The sequence below is a fragment of the Macrobrachium nipponense genome, chromosome 13 (genome assembly GCF_015104395.2).
Source record: "Macrobrachium nipponense isolate FS-2020 chromosome 13, ASM1510439v2, whole genome shotgun sequence".
In the NCBI taxonomy this organism is placed as follows: Eukaryota; Metazoa; Arthropoda; class Malacostraca; order Decapoda; family Palaemonidae; genus Macrobrachium; species Macrobrachium nipponense.
The window spans coordinates 86,101,730-86,127,927 of record NC_087206.1 but is presented as its reverse complement, the minus strand read 5'-3'; positions in this window follow the sequence as shown (position 1 = coordinate 86,127,927).

Genomic DNA, 26,198 nt, shown 5'->3' with positions numbered 1-26,198 from the left:
TTTGGCTAAAATTCTATATTCTTTTCCATTATCAGAAATCCATGTCTTTTTTTATGGTTAAAAAAATCACGCGATTATCGCAACAGTTTTGTTGTGTGAAAAATAAATATTCTATTGAAGTATTTTTATGCATTTACGAAAAAACAGACTCAACTCAGATTCAGTAGGTTTATGTAAGAACAAGGTAGTTGTTAATCGACTCCAGGTGTTTAAAATGTTTTATAAAGCAGTTCTAACTATTACTACTTCCCGTACGTATAGTCATAGGAGATGTCATTAATAAAAAAACATAATAATAATACTCTTTAAGAAACGGTCAAACGTATCTCACTAAACGTATGTAAAATTATAATTTTATTCATAGAAAAATAAGCAAAATAATAATGATGATAATAAGTATATTATTATTATTATTTTATGAAACGATCGAAATCATTATTTTATGCATATTAAAGGAATAATTTGAAGTTAACGGATATTTAGAAAGACTACTGAAATTTACGTAAATTTGTTGACATGTGGAGAGAGAGAGAGAGAGAGAGAGAGAGAGAGAGAGAGAGAGAGAGAGAGAGAGAGAGAGAGAGAGAGAGAGAGAGAGAGAGAGAGAGTTTGCATACTTGGGTGTAATTGTATCTTAATATCAAGTTTCCACACATATGTGAGTTGCTGATCAATATCAGTATTTATTTGTGTGTGTTTGCTCGTCAGTATCATTTTGTGTATGTCAGTAGCGAAATGTGTATGTACGTGTTTGTTTCTCATTATGTTGTGTATGTTGTGAGTGAAGAGGCTTGTGCGTAGTCATACGTTTCTGCGCAGTATAGCAAAGAGAACAAAGAAGTAATGAGAAAGTCTTCTTTTGTGTGTAGGCAGTGGTACCTACGTACATGCATTATGCAAATCAGAATGTAGAAAACGAGAAAGGACGGAGGGATGACTTCTGAGTAACTGGTCTTTCTATTTTCAGAGAGAGAGAGAGAGAGAGAGAGAGAGAGAGAGAGAGAGGGGGGGGGGTGGGATTCTGTGAGATGCTCCTTCTTTAGATTTGCATCTATATTTCCAGAGAGAGAGAGAGAGAGAGAGAGAGAGAGAGAGAGAGCCGTTACAGTATGAGATGCTTCATCTTCAGATTCGCATCCACCTCGAGTCTTACTAAGATGGGGATTGATGTGCTGGAATGCTTCTGGAAGGAATGATGGAAAAGAGACAGTGCTTGTTGCTCTCAGAGAGAGAGAGAGAGAGAGAGAGAGAGAGAGAGAGAGAGAGAATAGATGTATGACATAGAAATGTTTGGGATTTTAACATTATTTTGGCCTAATGTTGGTAAGTCCTGCCTAATAACAGGTGGTAAAGAGTCTCTGAATGTGAATAGGAAATTGATGTTTAATGTGTTTACCTCAATTTGCCAGCGGGGCCAGGAACGATAAATTTAAATTTCAGGTTTTATGGAAAGAGGGAGTTAATGAGCTTAATTGATCATTCGTATGTATGGAAGTTTAATGGTAGCTATCATCAAAGTAAAATAGCAGTTTTCTGATAACGCAGATATATATCTCATGATAGTTTCAGTAACTGTGTCATTCTTCGTCGTGGAAGAGTTACCATTTTCAAAACGAAAGCCGTCAAGATAGAGGAATAAAATTATTTGTCGTTCCGTGTCTAAAGTGAAAGAAAAATTCGAATAAAATTAATTCAGACGATGACCATTTATGAACTCAACGCAATTAAGGACGAGGGGAAATAGTATAGCGTTAATTTTCCTACTGTTATTGGTGGACGAATTTGCGTTTCATCACGAGATGTCAAATAATGTCATTGTGAGAATAGACTGAACTCCGAATTTCGGACGTGAAGTTCATAAAGAATTCCAATTGTAGTGTCAGGTGCAGGTGAGGGATACGATATGAAAGAGCAGTTGTATTAGGCACAAGATTTGCTTTTACTTAAATACAATAAATAAAATGTTCTCTGAGTTTTCTAGAACAAATAAGGAAAAAAATTTACCGTAAGAGAGTAGTACTGTCAGTTCACTTCTTGCGTCGACTGTTGACATGACTTAGGGTTCTTTGAAGCATCCCTTCGGCCCCTAGCTGCAACGCTTTTCATTCCTTTTACTGCACCTCCTTTCATATTCTCTTTCTTCATCTTACTTTCTACTTTTTCCTAACAATTGTTTCCTGGGGCAACTGCGAGGTTTTCCTCTTGATACACCTCGCAAGCCTTGCAACGTAGAATGACCTCATAGGTCCGAGCGCAAGCCAAAATTATATATATATATATATATATATATATATATATATATATATATATATATATGTATGTATATACATATATATATATGTATATATATAGTATGTATATATATATATATATATATATATATATGTATATATATATATATATATATGTATATATATATATATATATGTATATATATATATATATATATATATATATATATGATATACATATTATATATATATATATATATATATATATATATATATATATATATATATATATATTATACAGACACACACACACACACATATATATATATATATATATATATATATATCATATATCATATATCATATATAAATTAACAAAATATGGTCAGAGTCTCAAGATGACGTCGATTGAGATCAAAGGAATCAGATATATATTTGCCATTAAAAGGAGAAAGTTGGCAAAGGCCGATTTCAAGGCGAATATGTAGGACATCGCTACCGAAATACTTTCTTTCGTGAAGATGATGAGTCCTTTCTCCTCTCATGTCTTTCATGACAAGTACTTTCTTTCACAAGAAGTTCCTTTTTTCATGAAAACTTAAATGAGAAGTATTTTTTTTTCTTATGAGAAGCCCTCTCTTTCACATGAAAAGTCCTTTTTCATTCACATGAAAAGTCCTTTTTCTTTCACATGAAAAGTCCTTTTTCTTTCACATGAAAAGTCCTTTTTCTTTCACATGAAAAGTCCCTTTTCTTTCACATGAAAAGTCCCTTTTCTTTCACATGAAAAGTCCCTTTTCTTTCACATGAAAAGTCCCTTTTCTTTCACATGAAAAGTCCTTTTTCTTTCACATGAAAAGTCCTTTTTCTTTCACATGAAAAGTCCTTTTTCTTTCACATGAGAAGTCCTTTCTTTTCCGAGGAATCCTTTTTTTCTGTCATTTTTTTTTTCATGAGAAATCCTTTCTATCATGATAAGTCCTTTCTTTTTCCTAGGGGTCGTTTTTTATGAGAAGTCCTTTCTTTCAGGTGAAGTCAATTCTTTCACGAAGATTCCTTTCTTTCAGGGGGAAGAAGTAAGGCCTCCGAAGACACATTTCGTAGGACGGGAGAGTCTATGGTAGATTCACATCAACCGTCCATTTGATGTCTAGGCCAGTCCCTTACGACGCTCCCGATTGGCTGTTGATTAGCTAATCACGGGGCTGGAAATCCTCAGTCTCTCTCAAGAGTTCACATAAGCAGGGTGTATGTTCCACGTCTCCTTAGGGATACGTCTTTCAAAAGTATCTCTCTGGAGCGGTGGAACATACGTCCTCCTTACGTTTGCAGCCCTGTGACTGGCTTATCAACAGCCAATCAGGAGCGTCGTAAGGGACGGCCCTAGACATCAATTGGACGGTTGATGTGAATCTACTATGAAAATTTTTTTACCTCTCGGGAAAGTGAAAATCTTAATAGTTGGTTGGCAGAGAAATAGTGACTACTTTTGCCCTCTGCGGTACACTGTAAGCATAACTGTAGACTCTTTGCAGCGTCCTTCCTGTGCCTTCGTACTTGACTGTCCAACTTCTCTAATTTGACCTAACCGCAAATTTGGCTTCTTGCAACAGAACTTCCTGGTGCTAGAAAAGTGATACAGCAATTTCGTTGGGATGATTTATGATGGAATATTGAATGGTGGATTTGAACATAGCTTGTTTTGGGATAGAGGGCAAGACTGCGGGAGTGATTATTGGTAATTAACATGCCATTATAAAATACACGAAGTTGAAGTAGTAGTGTTTGGAGAGTCGTTGAGCATCAATACCTTATTTATCATATTCATTTACGGTGAGTGCGGTGGCTTGGCATTTAGTGATTTTTATATATATGTTAATTTATTGTTATTGCACTGTCAATAATTGCAAGTGCGTTTCGCTTCATTTAATAACATACGTCTTCTTCTGTTCCTTTATCTTTTAATATGTGTAAATTTCCTTGGCATTTGAGGGTTAGATTTATTCCTTTGTTCTTTGGGATAGCCCGTCCTTTAATAATGTCTCGTCGTTTTTGCTTGATTTATTGAAACAAAATTGTTTATTCGATATAATTACTCTGGGTACAGTGTCTGTGGACCCTGTTTGCCGTCATCGGGAAAAAGCTAATCATTGTATTGTCCTGCTGTCCATCTTCCTCGTAATTCGTTTCGTCTTATTTTCTGGATCCCTTCATCTTCCTGTAGAACTCGTACCTCATTTTTGCCATCACAACCAAATTCTAGTGGAACTGTTAAGATGACAAAGAAACACAATCTTGCAGAACGAGATTCGGATGAATAATTCAGCCATCATGAATACTGATAAAATAAATAAGAAAATATACCCTTCAATGGCCACAGAGAAAGGCTGGATCCTCAAATTGCTCGTTTTATTTAGTTAAGAAAAATGCCATCGCGTTTTTTCTAATTAGGGTTCCATTAAGTATTGTCTCTTCAATTAAGGTTTATCGGCTATTTTTCGCTAATTGCGCTTGTAACTGCACCTTTCGTTGTCGTTAGGTGTAACGAGGAACTATTACTTTGACGATCACGGGCTGTTGGTGGTCGGTTGGGAAGGAGGGCGAGGCGCTCGTTGGTAAAAAAGGTAGGAAAAATGTGAATGCGAAGGAATGAAGGTTACTTTTGTAACCAAGGAAGATGGGGGTTTATATCAGGCAGGGCCGTTTGATCGTATTATTATTATTATTATTATTATTATTATTATTATTATTAATTATTATTATTATTATTATTATTATTATTATTATTATTATTTCTTCTTTTTTTTTTATCACACTCCTCTAATTCGACTGGGTGGTATATAGTGTGGGGCGTTCCGGGTTGCATCTTGCCTCCTTTGGAGTCCATAAATAACAATTATTATTATTATTATTATTATTATTATTATTATTATTATTATTATTATTATTATTATTATTATTCGTGTAATGAAAAACCACAATTATATAGTAAATGGTAAACTATATTACTATGTAAAATACAAAATCAATTGACTAACACCTGAACGGTGTTCCTCATCGGTATTTACGCAAACACTGATGAGCAGGTGTTCGAAAATCTTTGCTTTTGTATTTTGCATAGTAATGTAGTTTACTGTGTAATTATGGATTTTGATTACAAAAATAGTTTCACGAGATTTTGAATTTCTTAACATTATTATTATTATTATTATTATTATTATTATTATTATTATTATTATTATTATTATTATTATTATTATTATTATTATTATTATTCAAGAGATGAATTCTAATCATATCGAAAAAGTCCTCAAAAGGGTGTTCATTCAAAAGAGGTGACAGAAGGTAAAGGAAAATACAGAAAGAGGAGATCAGTTATTAGAATAACAGATGAATTTTTAAAAAAATTTAAGTAAAATATTAAAATACAAGTTGAATTGTATTAGGGTAGTATGATCGTAACTGGGGAGAAATAACACATCTTTTGAACTAGAGTTACCTTACGAAAAGCGTCCAATAATAGTTAATGGCTTTATGATTTAGGATGAACTAAACGTTCGCATCTGAGTTACATCCGAGATATTTGAAAAGATTTATAATACCATAGCAGCTAAATTCTTGTCAGTTACTTGATCGAATACATATTGATATTGGCATCTCAGTTACTGTTTTGGATTCAGAAATGACTTTACCGATATGAAATCATAAGGAATAGATATACTTAAAAAAAAGAGGCTCAATACCTTAACAGAAGGGATAGAATGTTTTAAATTGTTCGTTGAATCGGAAGAGAGAAAGTGTGTCCACGCAGAATAATTGTCGAGAGAGAGAGCGAGAGAGAGTGGGGTGCAGTGCAGCTGAATGGAATAAAATACATGAGCAATATCTGTATCAGAATTTCGACGACAACTGCCCTTCGTGTTTGATCAAAGTAAAGAATTTACGTAGAACAAATGTGAATGGAAAATGGTAGGTTTAAAAAATGCTCGGAAATGCTTCAGTAACTAAGGCTTTTGGTAAATCAGTATTATACTTTATAATACCTCACGTTGAAGATTCAGTTGTTTTACATTGGCTATGGCATAGTCTGCAGGCAAAGTAAAAATTCAGTATGAATGATGATGCTAATTTCTCAACGGCAGGTAATTTTACATTCCTTTATGTATATAAGATTGCTGCTGATATGGTCGTCTTTCTTGTATAAATGTTGTCTTTATGCATAATGTGGTTGACGTAAAGAATGAATACATTTGAAAAATCTCACGCCGTGTCTGCATATTTTGAGGACTATGGGAAAATATTGGGTTTACTTTTAGAGTTCCTATTGCTAAGTTTTACACGAAGTGGGTTCTCTTGCTCATCTCAGAATTGGTGTTTGTGAGGTCTCATATGATGAGGATAATGCAATTTTCTCTCTCTCTCTCTCTCTCTCTCTCTCTCTCTCTCTCTCTCTCTCTCTCTCTCTCGCTCTCTCTCTCTCTCTCTCATATATATATATATATATATATATATAATATATATATTATTATATATATACACACACACACACACACACGTATATCATGATGACACGATCCTTTTTACGAAAATGCATCTAGAGAGGTTTTGAATTTTTTTTGGCGTTATCATCAATATTTGAATCCTAAAACTTATAGAATAGGATACAGAATTTAGGCCAAAGGCCAAACGCTGGGAGCTATGAGGCTATTCAGCGCTGAGAGCGAAATTGACAGTTAGAAGGTTTGAAAGGTTTTAAAGGAAGAAAACATCGCAGTTGCACCGAGAAACAATTGTTAAAGAGGTGGATGGTCAGATGAAGGAAGAGAATATGATCGGAGGTGCAGTAAAAGGAATGAAAGTGGTTGCAGCCATGGCCCGAAGGGACACTGCAAAGAGAATTTAGTAATGCCTACAGTACACCACATGAGGTGGGCTGACTGTACTACCTCTCAACGGGGCCTAAAACTTACGATAAGATATCGGCCATTCAGAGCAAAAACTTGAATATAAGAAAGATATATAAACAACAAAGCCATTGTTCATATTTTAGAATTAGACGAAAGATAAGTGAAAACATTAAATATGTTACGGCAATGAGTTGAGATAGAAGCGAATGACAGAAATTGATAAAATAAGACTGCAAGCGAGAGAGGAGAAAGTGAAATGCATTCTGTAATGGCTAGTGATTAACCGTCAATTGCTTCTTCTCTTTCTTGCTCTTTTCGGACCTGGGCCATAAAAGGTCTTTTGATTGCCTCCCTTATTTGGTTCTTTCACGTAAGGAGAATAACGGAGAGGGGCGGACAACTTCAGAGCTGCCAAGGTATCATGACGGTGAGCGATTGATTCAACTAACTTCTCAATGCATTTTAAAGTGACGCTGTAAAATGTGACAAACGTGTCTACAATATGTTGTAACACATCACAGACATGTTAAATACAAATCAGCGACTCATTGGTATTCCTAAACAGTGCTGTATTCGGGAACCCAACCCACCTGTTTGTCATATGCATGCAATAAGTTGTCAATGTGTGTGTGACATGTTTTTTTCTTCAGTGTGGACCAACTGAATATCGCAGCGAGAGCTGTGACAAAATAGCTAATTAAGTAAAAGGAAAATCAAACGATCGTAAAGTATTGTTATTAATGCTTCAGAAAAAAGTGGTTTATTAGTATGAGTAAAAGTGTAAAGTGGAAATTAGTGAGACTGTTTAGTTGATTTAGGTTGAACTAATGCCATGGAATATATAGGGAGATACCGACGGCAGAAGAATAAAGCTTTGGGCTTTTCATCATTTTTTATAGCATGGAGAGAGAGAGAGAGAGAGAGAGAGAGAGAGAGAGAGAGAGAGAGAGAGAGAGACTGTCCAAATTGATAATCTGAAAACACCAAATATGTACACGTTATACTAGATGCGTGCTAATAATTTATTAATTGACTGAATGATAAATGAGGCAATAAATGATGCATTAATGTAAATGTTTGTAGGAATATTTGCATACGTGTTTATGTGTATATATATATTATATATATATATATATATATATATATATATATATATATATATATATATCTGTGTGTGTGTTGTGTGTGTGTGTGTACGAGACAGTCATAAGTAGTGGTCAGTTATGTTAAATATAACACTGGTTATTGAAAGGTATACTTTTAGTTAAGACTCTCTCTCTCTCTCTCTCTCTCTCTCTCTCTCTCTCTCTCTCTCTCTCTCTCTCTCGTTGTGTGTGTGTGTGTGTGTGTGGATACTTGAATTACTAATCACCATCCCAGGTCACGCTCATTACGACTTGATCATTAGCGGCGTATTGGAATCTCTTGACACACACACACACACACACACACACACACACACACACACCTCCGTTGCAATTAAGACAAGTGTCTTTCCCGCATCCGAGGTCCCTCCTCCTCCTCCTCCTTCTCCTCCTCCTCCTCCTCCGGACTGGGCAAGCAAATTGAAAAGAGCGAGTGACTCCATATAACTGAAAGATATAACTGCTGCTGCTGATCATTGCCTTTTGCCGATAGTGTCTGCCATTTGTCCGGTCAAGGGGGAAAGAAGAAGAAGAAGAAGAAGAAGAAGAAAGGTTTCCTCGGACGTGGTTAATTGAGGAGGAGGTGGAGGAGTAGGAGGAGGAGGAGGAGGAGGAGAGGAGGAGGCTGAATGGCGTTTGATATATGAGGAACATTAGGAGCTGGTCCTTTGAGGTTGAGGAGCTGCACACAGGCCATTGAGGTCTTCCTTGAAAGGTTAGGTAGTAGGTGCCTTCGGTCAGGTTATTGGTTTGTGGTGTATTATGCGTGTTTATGGAATGTTTGTAAAGGGAGAGAGAGAGAGAGAGAGAGAGAGAGACCTGTTGATATGAGAGAGAGAGAGAGAGAGAGAGAGAGAGAGAGAGAGAGAGAGAGAGAATCTAGGTTACTGAATAGTTTTTATCGCAGTTCAAGGAAATGAGATGAAGAGACTTAGAGAAGAACAGTACATAGTGCTCTGCATGTCTTCATCCCAAGTAATGATAATACCTAGTTATATTTTTTGTGGGATGATGATGAAGTCTTTTCAAGGTTTGTAAATCCTCGCTGAACAATTAAGACCAAGGACATTCCATTACGCTGTTACACAATTCGTTGTTAAAAGTATGATTAACTTATTTCTCAGAAACTGGTATAATTTTCTTAAGGGGTAGATCACATTGCTCATAGATAATTATGGGTTACGGTGAATTAAGTGAGGTATCTTGGGAAGGCAAGTGAAATTGTGGTTATAAATGAGCCTCATTTGTACGCCGACGTTAGCACATATACTAAGAATGAAATGATCTAGCAGCCTTAAAAAAATATGGGAAATCTTGGTGTAACTGAAGTGCAGCGTTTTGTGTATGTGTTTGATGCTAAACTTGAAGAATTATGTAACTTAATTGGGGTCATGACTACAGAATATTTGAAATATCCGCACTGAACTAAATGAAATGCTTTGTCCAGGAATATCTTTTTTTCTTCATGTATATTTTTACGTTGCCTTTTATTTTTTATGACGCTGAAATTGAAGAATGATGTAAATTAATTGAGGTGAAGACATAAGCATATTTCAACTATAGATCAAACCGAATAAAATTAATACATATATCAAAAAGGCGTTTGCGTCGCGTTTATTCTTAGCAAAAGACGAAACTACTGGACGTGCTTGAAATAGAAACTAAAGCAAATAATCTTAGAATGTTATTTCTTAATTTTTGATAAATATAAATACCTCAACGTGTATGGACTGAAACTGAAGCCATGTCTTCAGTATTGGCTGCCAGTACTAAGAATTTAAGCGGATTCCGAGATCTTGGGGATTGAAAATTTCAATCCTCCTCATGTGTGAGGGAGGTGAATGCAAATTTGATTAAAACAGGATCTCGTTTCTGAGAAGACCGGTGAATATTTGCTGAAAGATTATTATCGCTGCAGTTATTCATAAAGGAATGCTATTATGAGAGTTAAGAAAAATTTCTACGAATGGACAAGTTAGTCTTGCACACAGCAAAAGATCTAAATGTGATATCGACTCGATAACGTTAGAGGCAAATGCCTTTTACGGTATGCTTTGATTTTTTTTGGCTTAGTTTAAACCAGCTGAAGCTCTTTTATCGCTCGGGGAAAATGGGTTTATTGTGCACGTTACTTAGAAATCCAATATTTACCCCTTAGGTGGCTACTGCCATCGTCTCACACTTTGGTAAAGGGTGTTTTCAGCGTCCCTTTGTCCCTTGGCTGCATTCACATTTTACCATTTTTCTTCACATTCATTCCCGCTTTTGTTTTCCTTCAGTTTTCCTTCAATATTGCCGTCCAACACCTCTTAACTGTTACTTAGGGAGATTTTAGTTGTTTTCTCATCCGGTTACTTTTAGATTCTAAGCGCCTTAGTGGCGTGGATGGTATGGTCGTGACCTGCCACCTCGGTGGCCGGGAGTTCGATTCTCGACCATTCCATTGAGGTGTGAGAGATGTGTATTTCTGGCGCTAGAAGTTCACTCTCGACGTGGTTGGGAAGTCACGTAAAGCCGTTGGTCCCGTTGCTGAATGACCACTGGTTTCATGCAACGTAAAATCACCATACAAACAAACAAACAAAACAAACCTTTAGATTCTAGTACTCAGTCAGCAGTGGCTGTCAAATTTTGAAAATAAGTCTATCAGTGAAATTTTGTCAGAAGCTTCAACATTTGCTGTTATTTCAGTTATGAAGTTTTTGAAAAATGTTATAATTCATTTGGCAAAATATAGACAAAAATTTATATAAAAAGAATTTTTCCGCCCAGCCCTGTGAGAGGTGATAACCTGCTCAGTAGTCTAGTAAAACTATTTTAATAATGATAATGCGAGAGGACATAATCGGAAGAGCCCCCCGATCAGCAACGCCTACCTCCTTGAGGCGTTATTCATTCTTGAACAAGAACCCTTCCTGCTGCCCACCTGTGTAAGGAAGGCCCTGCGCCCCCTCCCCCTCCCCCTCCCCCTCCTCCCCATAGGATAGCTTCGGCTCCCAGGACGGGACCAATACTGAAGAGGATGGCCGAAATACCAGGAGTGACGTCACCACGGTCGCAGCCAATAATAATAATAGTAAAAATATCCTTTATTTACTGGAATTGCTCGTGTTGCTGTTCAACCACTCCAACTTCCCTTTTTCACTCTTGATCGTTGAATGACCAAAAGCGCTCCAGGCTTTTCATGCCTACTTAAGTAGTCAAAAATGATTAACAACTAAAATAAAACGATTTAGTTGACTGCAGTAAGTCACAGCTAAAGAGAGTTTATTGGCCCAGCAACTGCATCCAGGAACTTGGTGGAAATAAGGAAGTTAAAGAAGGTTAATATATATACCCCAAAACCACCACATTTGAAAAAAAAAAAAAGTGTTTAAATGTCTATTATTGAGTGAACAACAGGACACTCATTACTGCAAAACGAGATCTTACCCATTTGAGAGAATTTTGATCGGTGGCTTTCATTATTTTCATACGTCTAAATGGGAAAGATAATATTTTGTGCCATTGTATAGAGAATTCTCTCTCTCTCTCTCTCTCTCTCTCTCTCTCTCTCTCCTCTCTCTCTCTCTCTCTCTCTCTCTCTCTCTAAAATATATAAAACGTGTGAGAACGAGATAAAGAAAAAATGACATGATTTGAATCTCTCTCTCTCTCTCTCTCTCTCTCAAGAAAAGATATGTAAATCAGTGTGAGAACGACATAAAGAAAAAATGACGTATGATTTGAATCTCTCTCTCTCTCTCCTCTCTCTCTCTCTCTCTCTCTCTCTCTCTCTCTCTCTCTCTCTCTCTCAAGAAAAGATATGTAAATCAGTGTGAGAACGAGATAAAAAAAAAATGACGTATGATTCGAAAATCTCTCTCTCTCTCTCTCTCTCTCTCTCTCTCTCTCTCTCTCTCTCTCTCTCTCTCTGTTAAGAGTTGCCTAATCCTTTGAGAAATGCAACTATTTTAAATTGCACTTTCAGTAAAGGTTTGAAGACGAAGAAAACGACCATTTCAACTTGGAAATATTGAAGACCAAACACGAGCAGAGGTCGAATCGTTGGACCTTACAATCTGGCGAAGGCCATGCAGAAATCGTGCCTCTCCTTCCTTCGAACGAGCGCGCTGTCCTTTGGTACATTTTGGGACAAGTCCTTTTGGCACTAAGCTCTCTGCTGTGGGTACGAGAAGGACTCTGTGTGTGTGTGCGTGTGTTACTCCAGGATCGAGCGGTAATACTTGGGTTTTGGGGGAGTGAAGGGTTGGGGGATAGGATTTAAGTCAGCTGCGAGGATTTTACCAATGTATCTGAGAGAAAATCTTGAAGGATTTTAAAAACACGGGGTATGCACCCGAATGTTTTCATGGGGTCACGTGGGACTTGCGTGGTTTACATGCACGATTGCGGCCTTTTGAGAGGTCTTTAGTGCATTTGTGGTTGCGTTGGAAAAGTTGCAAACATTCAGCGGTCTTTTCTCCGCCTTTTTAAAAATTACATTTGCAAGCATTCAGAGTTGCAGGGTTGGCTAATTGATTTGTATATGTTATAGAGATTGCATTGTAGACTTGAAAATGTAGTTTAAATGGGATACGGGATATTATGATGCATTGCAGTTGCTTAGCAAAGAAGATGCTTTTGAAATTTATTCATGTACGGATAGTGTCGAGTGTTGAAGGGCGAGAGGAAAATATCAGTTGTGGAAAAGGATGAACTCTGAAAATATTTAAAATCGAAGAACCTACTAGGTCTGATTAAATGTGAAATGCAAGTTATAGATATACAAACTTAAGACAGTGGTATGAATGTTTTATTCTTCCTTGGATTTTAGGTAGACATGATGTTCTGAAACTAGATAATGATAGTATCTTAAATGAGTCATATTAGATTTGTTCTGTACCTTGTGCTACAGAAGTCACTAAGAACCAACTTAAATAAGGAGGAAACAAAGAAAAATAAATAAATAAATAAGAATGAATAATTGTTAAGGCGGTAACCATAAATCTAAAGATGAAAAGATCCATTGTACATCAGCCATGCAGATTGAGACGCGATTTGAAAAATAGATGCTGCCGTAGAAAATATTTAGTGGGTAGATATTTCCAGTAATGCTGATTTCTTAGTGGGTAAATATTTCCAGTAATGCTAATTTTTTAGTGGGTAAATACTTTCAGTAATGCTGGTTTTTTAGTGTGTAAATATTTCCAGTAATGCTGATTTTTTAGTGGATAGATATTTCCAGTAATGTTTATTTTTTAGTGGATAGATATTTCCAGTAATGGTTTTTTGACCCAGTAATGTTGATAGATCCTTTCCAGTAATGTTGATTTTTTCGTTGGATAGATATTTCCAGTAATGTTGAGTCTTTAGTGGATAGATATTTCCAGTAATGTTGAGTTTTTAGTGGATAGATATTTCCAGTAATGTTGAGTCTTTAGTGGATAGATTTTTCCAGTAATGTTTAGTTTTTAGTGGATAGATATTTCCAGTAATGTTGACTTTTAATGGATAGATATTTCCAGTAATATTGAAATATTGGATAGATATTACCAATAATATTGAAATATTTAGTGGTTAAATATTTCCAGTAATATTGAAATATTTAGTGGTTAAATATTTCCCGTAATATTGAAGTGCACAGTGGATAGTTATATTCAGTAATATTGAAAGATTTTGTGGATAGAAACTTCCAGTAATATCTACATTTTTATTGGATAGATTTTTCCAGTAATTTTGTAACATTTGAATGGGTAAAGATTTATCCTCTGCAACGATTTGGTAATTCTCGCTTGAGTTTGATTTCATTTTTGTTTCCAATCAAGAAATAGCACCGGCTGATTGAATGGAATTGTAGGGAGTGCCATAAACTGAACTTGATTAAAACAGTTGATATCTGGATGACTGATAAATTTGGTATAAAGCTAGGAAGGGTGTTGGACCAGTTGCTAGGGAGCAGCCGAGGGTCCGAAATGGAATAAATGAAAGACGATTAGATTTTATGGAGACGGAGATAGAGGTCTATTAAGAGAGGAATTTTTGTTCGGAGTTTATTTTGGGTATTTGTATATATATTTATATATGTATGTATGTATATATGTATTCATGTATATAATGTATGTGTATGTGTATATATGTATGTATATGCATGTGTGTATGTATGCATATATGTATTTATGTATATGTTATATCTATCTATCTATCTATATTATATATATATATATCATATATATATATATATAATATATATATATATGATATATAATATATATATATATCTATATATATATATATATATATATATATATATATATATATATATATATTATATATATATATAATGTTCATCTGTATATATGTGCATGTATATAATGAGAGAGAGAGAGAGAGAGAGAGAGAGAGAGAGAGAGAGAGAGAGAGAGAGAGAGAGAGCTTCTGTGTTGATAATTACATCGTCAGAAATTGTAATAGCTATAGCCGGTGAACTGCAGTACTATAGTGAATTACTTTTGGATTATATTTTTCACAGTCAGAAGTAATCTTTTCCTCCCTCTTCGCCTTTTCTTTCGCAAGAATTGCCAATGCACGGTTTACGAATCTCGATTTCAGTGGTCGATGTTCATCTGATAAGTTTATCACTTGCATTCATCAGATAAGTTTATCACTTGCATTTTTGGCGATTCCGGAATCTCAAGATATTGCTGCTTTCCTTTTCTCTCTTAAGATATTACTGTTATTCTTTTGTCTCTAAGATATTACTGTTTTTCTTTTGTCTCTTTTAAGGTATTGCTGTTTTTCTCGTTTCCAAGATATTGATGCTTTTCTTTTGTCTTTTAAGATATTGGTGTTTTTATTTTGTCTCTTTAGCTATTGCCTTTTTTTTGTCTCTTTAAGATATTGTTGCTTTTCTTTTGATTCTATTCTTAAGATATTGCTGTTTTTCTTTTGTCTTATACGATATTGCTGATTTTCTTTTATCTCTAAAATATTCTTACTTTTTTTTGTGTCTCACGAAATTTTTTATTTTCTTTTGTCTCTTAAGATAATGCAGTTTTATTTTGCATTCGTTATTAGACCCCAAAGTATACCTGGGTTACACGAAAAGTCACGATAAATGGTTCACTCTTGATTTAACAATCTTCAAACTGGGAGCATCAGTCTTTACATTCTATGTTAGTAACGAAAAGGAAAGAACACAATACACATTATAAGATTATTATACACACACACACACACACACACACACACACATATATATATATATATATATATATATATATATATATATATATATATATATATATAATCTTAAGTATAAAAGGCCCATTAAAACACTCTGGTTTAAAACTAAGGGCTATATTTCGGTGGACTGACTCCCATCCTTATCAAGTAGAGAATAACAGTTTTACATTGGCGAAATATATAGTGGGAGATATGCCATTTTGGGATGCCTGGGGTCAACGCTAAGGGCATATCTCCCACTATATATTTCGCCAGTGTAAGTAGTTTGTCATTCACCTTTTGATAAGGGTGGGGGTCAGTCCACCGAAATATAGTCTTTAGCTTTAAACCAGAGTGTTTTAATGGGCCTTTTATACCTGAAACGTATCTTGTTTTAACAGAAGAATTTATTTACATATAATTTTATATGTGTACTATTTATATACGTATATGTGTGTGTATTGCTTGAACGCCCTTCTCTATGTCTACGAATAATGGTAGAAAAACTAGGTTCAAAATGTTCAAGGGATACGCGAAGATAAGTCTGTTTACGCATTTGAGCCTGACTGTCCATTGTAGCTCTGCAGTTTGTTACAGCATTGTTGTTTATGCATTTTTATGTACCCGGGATGAATGATCTTCTTTGAACATCAAAGTTATACTGGTATTGTGTACACGCTGGGTATTGAAGCGTATCTGAAGTAAATATTTTATAGCATCCTTGCTAAAAATCGTGTTATTGAGGTCGTGTACGAGGTTAATGGCAGTTTTGAATTCATTTCGTGTACCATGCTGTAGGCATTTTGAAATCATTTCTGTCGTGCGCATTTCTGATGTCATTTTGAATTCTTTTCAGTTTTGGAAGATGCAAGTTGGAGTGTTGAATTTCTTTTCAGTCGTGCGTATTGCTGATAGCATGGCACTGTGAATTAATTTCAGTCGTGTAAGATACAAGATGCTGAACTTATTTCAGTCGTGTACAATGTTGTTTCAACTCTAGAATTCGCGAGTTGGGTACGATGCTCTTGGTAGTTTTGAATCCAAATGTCGTGTACGATGCTTTTTGTAGTTTTGAGTTCCTTTCTGTCGAGCACCATGCCTTTGGCAGTGTCAAAATGATTGGTCGTTTAGGATAATGGCAATTTTTATTTAAATTTCAATCGTGTTCGGTGATGTTGGCAAGTTTGAACTCATTTCAATTGTGCACAAATCTGTCATATTATAAAATTGATTCCGGTGTAGCAGCAGCTGTGAATTCAAAATAAATGTACGATGTTGTTGGCAATTTTGAAATCATTTCCGAAGCTGGTCTTCTTGCAAACGATAGAAGTTCATTTTAAATTTATTCAAATCATCTTACATGATCTTGAAATTTATAACATTCCAGTTGCGTAATTAGATCATGATAACTGAATCGAAATTATTGATGTCAAGCCAATTTTGATTTCATTTACTTAAGGCATAGAACCTTAAGTGAATGGAATGAACATTGACCCCTCATTCCAAATATGATCAAATATCCATCATGAAAACGTTCCCTGTGATCGCTGTGCTCGAAACGTTTAACAAATGTTAGGCAAATATGAGAACGTGTGATTTACGTTTGTCAAAAGGTTCAAACTGAAGAGAGCAACACATTCCTGAAGCATTTCAGAAGAACTTTTGCCGATTATCTCCCTTGTATAGTGGGCGGTGTTTTCAGAGATCAAACGTCTTAGTGTACGAATCGATGTCTTCAACTCTTCGTTGTTTTTTTTTCTTTTTGAATCTGACTAGTTTTTTTTTATTTCTGAAACTAGTTTTTTTATCATTAAAAAATCAGTTTGGTTTGTGGTTAGCAGTTCATCTAGGATAGGAATGGAGACTAAAATTCATTCTCCAAATGCAGTATTAAATACTGTTGCTGTTAACGGAATTGGTTTTTCAGAATATCTCTGTAAAATTCCAGCTTTCTGAATTTTTATTCTTTCATTTTTTTAATATGCAGCCACTTTCCAAAATTGATTCAATTACACTGCTTTATTCAGGAAGCAAATATACATGATTTCAAGTAACTGTATCGTTATGTGAATTGGAGTCGATTCTGAAAGGCATATGAAAGAAGTTAACACTGAAGTAGTGTCAGTATATTTGCTCTCTCAAATAACTTGGTGTCTCCTCAGTCGAGTGTCAATTAAGACTGGTTGAATATAAATTGATCTATCTAGAACACTTCCATGGCCAATAAATCTTACTACTTAGTCGTTTAGACATTGTGTTAGTTTTTGACAGTGAATTATTCGAAATTTTCCAACTAATTTCATGACAGTGTCTCGTAATGAAAATTCTTTCATCTTTATTTTCATCGAGTGATTTTTAATCGAAAGTTTTTCCAACGTTGATATCTGATAGTGACTTTAAGTTGAAAAGTTGTCGAGGAAAAATTTCTTAAAGTGGCTTTTAATAGAAAGTTTTCTAGCATTAATTTCTGACTGGCTTTTAATAGAAAGTTTTTGTAGGGTTAATTTCTGACTGGTTTTTAATAGAAAGTTTTTGTAGGGTTAATTTTTACTGGCTTTCAGTAGAAAGTTTTTCTAGCATTGATTTCTGACCCGCTTTTAATAGACTAAAGTTTTTTAGTGTTAATTTCTGACAGTCAGGAAAATTATATTTTGATTGGCTTAACAACCTTCATAGTTGTGTTGATTTGAATTTATAAAGTTTAGTGAAAAATATGCTACATATATTAAATTTGAAAATCATGAAATGTATCAGTGACATAATCACTACTGATTTCATAATTCTGAGAGGAATTTTGGCTCTTTTCTCTGAGGAATTTGTGAGGAATATTTGCTTTTTCTTCTGAGGAATTTTCAAGGCCTTTTTGGTTTTTCATCTGAGGAAACTGTGAGGAATTGTATCGTTTTTCTTTTGAGGAATTTATAAGGAGTTTTTGCATTTTCCTCAGGAATTTGCATGGAATTTTTGCGTTTGCTTATAAGATATTTATGAAGAATTTTTTCCTTTTCTTCCGATGGAATCGTGAGGAATTTGCGAGAAAATCTTCGGTTTTTCTTCTGAAAAATTAGCGAGGATATTTCCTTTTCATTATGAGCAAGAATTAATTTCTCTTCCTCGTTCCGTTGGTTTTATAAAAAAAAAATATTATCATTGCCTTAATAAAAAGAATGGTAGTGTTCCTGTTGTTGCTCTTTAGAAGCACAAACTAAATCCCTAACAGTATTATGTAAGTGAATCTCTCCTTTTAATTCTTTTATTCCCCTTAAGCCTCTCGAGTTTCTTGGCTCCTGGCAGGTCTACGCGATTCCCAAGTTCTTGGCAGGACTCCTAATGTTATTACTTTACAGAGACAAGGAATACCTCCTGACCATTGTAGTGAATTTACGCATTTGTTAAAATAATAAAATTTACTCATTTATCTGAGCTCAGAGAATTTAACAACAGTTCTTACATTTCACACCAATGAAACATTATCTGAGATTTCACATCAATAGAAAAAGCTCTGACGTTTCACGTAAACTCTAGCTTTGACAAGTCACATCATGAAAGAATAGGTCTGATATTTCACATCATTGAAAAATAGCTCGTGCATTTCACATAATAAAAGTCATGACATTTCATACATAAAAAAATAGCTGATATTTCACATCTTAGAAAAATAACTCTAATGTTTCACATCTTAAAACAAATAGCTCTGACATTTCGCATAAGAAAATTAGTTCTGATATTTCATAAGAAAAAAAATTGTTCTGACAATTCGCATAAAAAAAAATAGCTCTGACATTTCACATAAAAAAAAAATTGTTCTGACATTTGGCATAAAAATTGCTCTGACATTTCGCATAAAAAAAATAGCTCTGACATTTCGCGTAAAAAAAAATTGTTCTGACATTTCGCATTAAAAAATATTGTCCTGACAATGCATGAAGAATAGCTCTGGCATTTTGCATTAAAAAATAGCTCTGGCATTTTGCATAAAAATGTTTTATGACATTTCTAAAAAAAAAAAAAAATAGCTATGACATTTCGAGTAAAAAAATTATTCAGACAATTTGCATAAAAAAAATAGCTGTGACATTTCACATAAAAAAGGCAGCACCTCGCTTCAAAACCCAGCTCTAGCTGAGCAGTGACTAGAAGAAGAAGAAGAAGAAGAAGAAGAAAGAGTAGGGGGAGGGGGAGGGACCTCGTGAAATCCACAAAATTTTGGAGGCCCGAATTCCATAATCCATCGGGAAAGAATAAATCGCTGGAACTGAAAAGCCGATTCTGGAAAATATCTATTTGTTTGACTGGAAAACTGCTGCGAGAAGGCAGGAGGAGGAGGTGAGGAGGAGGCCGGAGGAGGTAGGAGGAGGAGGAGGAGAGGAGGAGGAGGAGGAGGAGGAGGAAGGGTAATAATTTAGTGCCTTAGGACAGGTTGTGCTGTTTATGACAACTAATATATATATATATATATCTATATATATATTATATATTCACATATATATATATATATATATATATATATATATAATATATATATATTATATATATATATATATATTAGTTGTCATAAACAGCACAACCTACACACACATACATACTAAATACATACATACAGTATATAGTTTGCGTGTCGTGTGTATGTATTAATATGTGTGTGTGTGTGTGCGTATATATATATATATCTATATATATTATTTTTATATATATATATATATATTATATATATAGATATTATATTTTATTATATATATATATATAATATTATATACTATATATATTATTTTAAGCTTCCTTTTACCGAATAATATTCTCATTTGTTAATGACACTGTCTGCCGTTAGTCAACTTTAAAGCAATTTTTTTTCAGTTGGGGAAGAATATCTTCTTTTATGAACTAAAGTTGTAACGTAAAAAAACAAGTTGCACGAAGGTAAAGCTCAAAGTTCTCTGTGTATTAAATGTAAAGATAAGCAAAGACGTAGATTTCATTCGATTTTTTCTTTATTATGTGATTAACTCAATTTTGTTGATTTTTTGTGAAAGTAATATGGGCAATCGTTTTTACTTTTATTATGCAATTAGCATTTTAAACGTCTCTTTAAAAAATTATAGAGAAAAACATGTGGAAGGAAGTTGGTGAACTTCCGAAGGATCTGTCAAAGGAATCTCTTGCCCTTTAGATATCTTCCTTGCTCCTCCCAGGTGCATAAGCTGTGTTCCACCCCATTACGTCTATCATTTTTTGCCATTTAAGTAGAGTTTTTTTATATTTACTCTTATTTGACATTGGATGCCTGACATCAGAGGCTTGAAATGAGATGTCTTCAGGCTTAGTGCTTACTTAATTTAATTTAGAAACACCTTCAATTATAGCAGGGGTTCTTAACGGTGGGGTATCCAAACTTTGGGGGTATGAGAACCACATGTTGGGAGTATGAGACTTGATCTCTTGATATATATATATATATATATATATATATATATATATATATATATATATATATATATATATATTATATATATTATTTTAATGTGTTAGACATACATGGGTACATTTTGTAAAAAAATAACTATATAAAACTATAAATATTTTTGATTTCCTTGTATGTTCTATTCCTAGCTACTCATACTTAAAGGATGTATCATACTAAGTACAGTAAGTTATATTGTCAGCAAATAGGACTTAAGTGGACTTGTGCAAAGAAAAAAGAGATTCATTGGGGATATGGAGTCATCAAAAGGTTAGGAACCCCTGTATTATAGGCACATCTAGCATTTTAAGATTCCCGAGAAGAAATAATATATATTAATGAATTCGCATGCGAAAAATAGCTCTCTTTAAGAACGTTTGAAGTGAACCATTACATTAAGGAAGTACTGGTATTTAGTTGCCAGGTCGAAAAAACGTTTGAAAGAGACGTTGATTCATTTAGTATCCATTTGGTGTGTCTGTACAACGTTTTCCTCTTCGTGCTGCTGATTACAAGCAGCCTTTGGTGTTGTCAGTTCTTTAGTTTTTTTTCTTTTATCATTTCGTTTCATTTTATTTAGGAATGAAGGCGAGGTAAGAATCCCTACTGCCAACTGCCCTGGGAACGTTACGTTGAAAGTAGAAACATATAAATGAAAAGGGCTTTTATTATTATTATTATATTATTATTATTATTATATTATTATTATTAATTAATTGATTATTATTATTATTATTATTTCAGAAGATGAACCCTATTCACAAGGAACAAGCCCACCAAAGGGGCCAATGACTAAAAAATTCGAGCTTTCCAAAAATACAGAAAAGATGGATCAGTTATTAGAAAAACAAATTTATTAACAAGCAAGTAAATGAATTAATTAGTAAATAAGTGTTTTTACTCCGCCAGATACAAACAAATACTATCCTTGAAAAAAGAAAGATGCTTTGTTTAAGGCAGATACAATTTCGTCCCTTGTGACAGCAATTGAGCAACATTTGGTGTCGTCATTTGTCGCTAGGAGTCACAAGATTCCGGGGAAAAATGGTCTATGTGACATCTTAAGAAAAAACTTTTACGTTATTATAACCTTTCATTATTTGCCTCCTCTTACCGTTTTGCTGTTGTACGAGCCCTGTTTGTTTTCTAGTATTCAATTGTTTTATTACCCAATTTTCCCCTGTTTGTGCTTTATTAATATTTTTCCCTCATAGTATTCGCTTATTTTGGACATTACACTCTTCCAATGTTATATCATATCTAGTTTTAATTGAAGTCGTAGAATCTTTCCCTTTCGTCGTTGCTGACATAAACAAAATTATTTGTGTCCGTATTTTCACGATAATGGTAAAGAATTATCTTACTTTTGATATCCTTTCAGTTATTTCATCCTCTCAACTAAATACCATTGTTTTATTATTCCTGTCAATCAGTTTTCACCGCCCTAAATAATTATTTGTTTTTATGAACTTGCTTTACCATCACAATCATTCTCACCCGTACCATGTGTTATTTATCATCATTACCATCACTTTCTCGCCATAATCATTTCCTCATTATTACGACCGTTTGTTAACCACTATCATCATATTCGTATAACAAAAATTCTTTTGTGGTTATTATTTCCTTTTCATTCGACCGCTTTCACGCCATTCCCACCATTAACACTATCGCTTCTTTACCATTATCATTTCTGGCCATTGCCATCATTGTCTTTATATTTTCGCCATTAAAAAACTACCAGAAATTTGTCCTAACAGTTTTTATTCTAGCTATAAGTCCATTGGTATTACCGCCACTTCACCATTAGCTTCATCCCTTCATAGTTATCCTCATTCCCTCATCATTACCCTCATCCTCTCTCTATTACCCTCATCCCCTCACCATCAACCTCATGTCTTCACCATTACCCTAATCCCCACTTCACTATTACTGCACCATCTCAGAATTTTCAAACGTCAGCTTCAAGTCTCTTCACCATCTGAGGCCAGTCTCTCTCTCTCTCTCTCTCTCTCTCTCTCTCTCTCTCTCCGGTCGTAAATTTGGGTGTATTCAATTGAGGAAGATGGTAATGAAATTTCCATATCTGTCAAATCTCCCTCACTCACTTCGTATGGAAATCAGGGCAATACAATTGCACGTCTCCTCCTCCTCCTCCTCCTCCTCCTCCTCCTCCTCCTCCTGTCGTCCTTCTCTGGGGAGTGGACGAAGGTCTCTCTCTCTCTCTCTCTCTCTCTCTCTCTCTCTCTCACTTATTATTATTATTATTATTATTATTATTATTATGGAACCCAACCTCATAACTAATGCTAATCTAGAGGGTGTTCGCTACCTGTCATCATTCCTTGTCTTACGACAAACACATACTATCTCTTTCTATTTTTAAACACAAGAAGCATCGTTGAGAACATTCTCTCTCTCTCTCTCTCTCTCTCTCTCTCTCTCTCTCTCTCTCTCTCTCTCTCTCCTTTTCAAGCCTTTTGGCTCCCGTGAAAAAAAAGCGATCTTTTAAAATGCTTTTACTCTTAATGTACTTTTTCACCACCGTTCTTTTCATCTGACGGAGATCTTAGCAGTCCCATACGAGGCTAACCTTCCTTTTTTTCTAAGAAGGTACTCCCTTAGGGGGCGTGGGGCGGGGTGGGGGGTGTTTCTAGCCAAATACTCCCTTTCCCAATCTATTTAGTCACAAAGGTGGCGTCTGTAGTCATTGTTATTGTGACTGTAATTAACTACTGAAGCAACCGTCTAACGAACTCAAATCAGGGACCTTCCGCAGAACCAGTTAAATTGCCCTCGCCCGAACAAGCGCATGCGCTCACGAGATTTTGTTGAGCCAACTCTCCTCTTTGGAATCGAAGAGTGCATGCTAAATGCAAATGAAAGGAAAATGGCTATAAATGTAGAGGTGGTGTAGCTTTATTATTCTATTTGTGGATTCAGGGCCATTGAAACGGTTAGAAAAGTAGTGACGAACAAAATCGGTAAAAGAGTTAGCGTAGGTGAAAGTATGGATCGGCCATTTGATATGTCGCGTTCATGTTGAAAGACTGGAGGATTATTAGTTGCTGCTAAGCATATACAAGTTTGAAAGTATTGAGGAACGGTGATGGATTACCTACGAAGGACTGACTGAATGGAATAAGAACGGTACGAGAAACGATAGCTCAACTTCCATGAGAGAGAGAGAGAGAGAGAGAGAGAGAGAGAGAGAGAGAGAGAGAGGGAGAGTATGTATGGTGGGGCTCTGCTGATGAGCTATTTCTGATGGTATTTGAAAGTCAAATGTTCTAGAAGTAGAAGCATTTTAAGTACGTATGCGGCAGTGATAATTTTCTTGCTTCTCTTTGGAAAATACGTTAACATGACGTATCTCAATATCACGAAAGGTTTCATAGCAATAATTATTCGTGGCGTTAGAGGAATTTGTTTCTAGAGATTAGAAATTAATTTCTCGATATAATGTGGCTCGGATTCCACGATAAGCTGTAGGTTCCGTTGCTAGGTGACCAATTGGTTCCTAGCCACATGAAAAAAATCGAATCCTTCGGGCCAGCCCTATGAGAGCTATTAATCAGCTCAGTGTCTGGTTAAACTAAGATGTACATAATTATATTAAATCAAAAGCAAGTAATATAAGATGTACTTAACTATATTCATTCAAAAGCCAGTAATATAAGATGTGCTTAACTGTATTCAATCAAAAGCAAGTAATATAAGATGCACTTAACTATATTCAATCAAAAGCAAATGATATAAGATGTACTTAACTATATTCATTCAAAAGCAAATAACATAAGATAAACTTAACTATATTCACTCAAAAGCAAGTAATATAAGATGTTCTTAACTATATTCAATCCAAAGCAAGAGGAAACGAATTCTGTCAAAAAGAATTCAACCTCCCGAGAATTTCCATTCAACGTCTGTAGCCTTCTGTTTTCCTTGCAAGAGAACCATTTCCCCCAAAAACCCGTGAGTATAAAACACTGTTATCTTGAAACACGACGCTCGACACGTGTGGGGGTTTAAGGTAACGGGCCGATTGCACGTTGAGATATAACTTTATGCAAGAAACCACGAAATGGGCTCCCTTTAAGGCACTGCTTTTATACCTTTGGCCGTTCACGACACAGCAGGTGCGTGTGAGAGAGAGTGGGAATTCTCCTTAAAAATCCATCAGCAAGGTTGAGTCCGCTCTTTCTTCGCTTTCTAAAGGTATGGTGTACACAGATCTGAGAGAGAGAGAGAGAGAGAGAGAGAGAGAGAGAGAGAGAGAGAGAGAGAGAGAGAATGTGTCTATACAAGTCTTTCAATATTTTAGTGTGCTTGGGGAGAGAGAGAGAGAGTACGTGTGTATATAAGTTTTCAGTATTTAACTGTGTGTATGTTTGTGTGTGCGTGTGTGTGTGTGTGTAAAGAGAGAGAGAAAAAAAAATTTATTAGCTAAGCCTGTAAAATGCAAAACAAATCCAGATTTACCTTCCAGGAATTTCACTAGACGCTCTCCAGCATGCAATATCCTCCTGCCCCATTCAAAGTGCGCCTTCTCCTTTATTTCCAGGGGGAGTGCTTCCAGCACCAAACCCTCTGGAAAAGGTCCTTCCAGAGTCGAGACTGACGTGGGGAGGAAGAAGCCCAACAGCTCCCTGGGGTCACAGTTCGCGATCCAGAGGTGTCTTGGCAGAATGGAAGCCTCTCCCACTTCCGATAAGCCTGATTCTGCAGGGAGCATTCGCGTGCTTAAACAGACTCTATCTCTTGTGGAGAGAGAGAGAGAGAGAGAGAGAGAGAGAGAGAGAGAGAGAGAGAGAGAGAACGTTTAGATGGGCGAATTTTAATTGTGAAATGCCTATAAGAAAAAGATAAGATTTTAGCAGTATGTAAAAGTGATATAAGTGATTTATGTTTGAGAGAGAGAGAGAGAGAGAGAGAGAGAGAGAGAGAGAGAGAGAGAGAGAGCACGTCCAGCTTACAGAACTCGACGAAGTAACGAGGTAATCTTCATTTCTTCGGGGTGAAAATACTCCTAAGATATTCTTAGCAAGAACTTCGGTAGTCTTTATTATTGCCTTAGGTATTTGTTGTTATTTAATTTAACACCAAGAATACTACCTGTGTCTCATTCTATGCTTCTGTCATTCTTCAGGGATACAGCCTGAGTTCTTATTTAGTCTTGGACCAATAGATTTCGAGAAGCAGAAACATTATGGAAAGAGTTGCTTCTGTCTCTTTTTCTTTGGCAGACATCCAA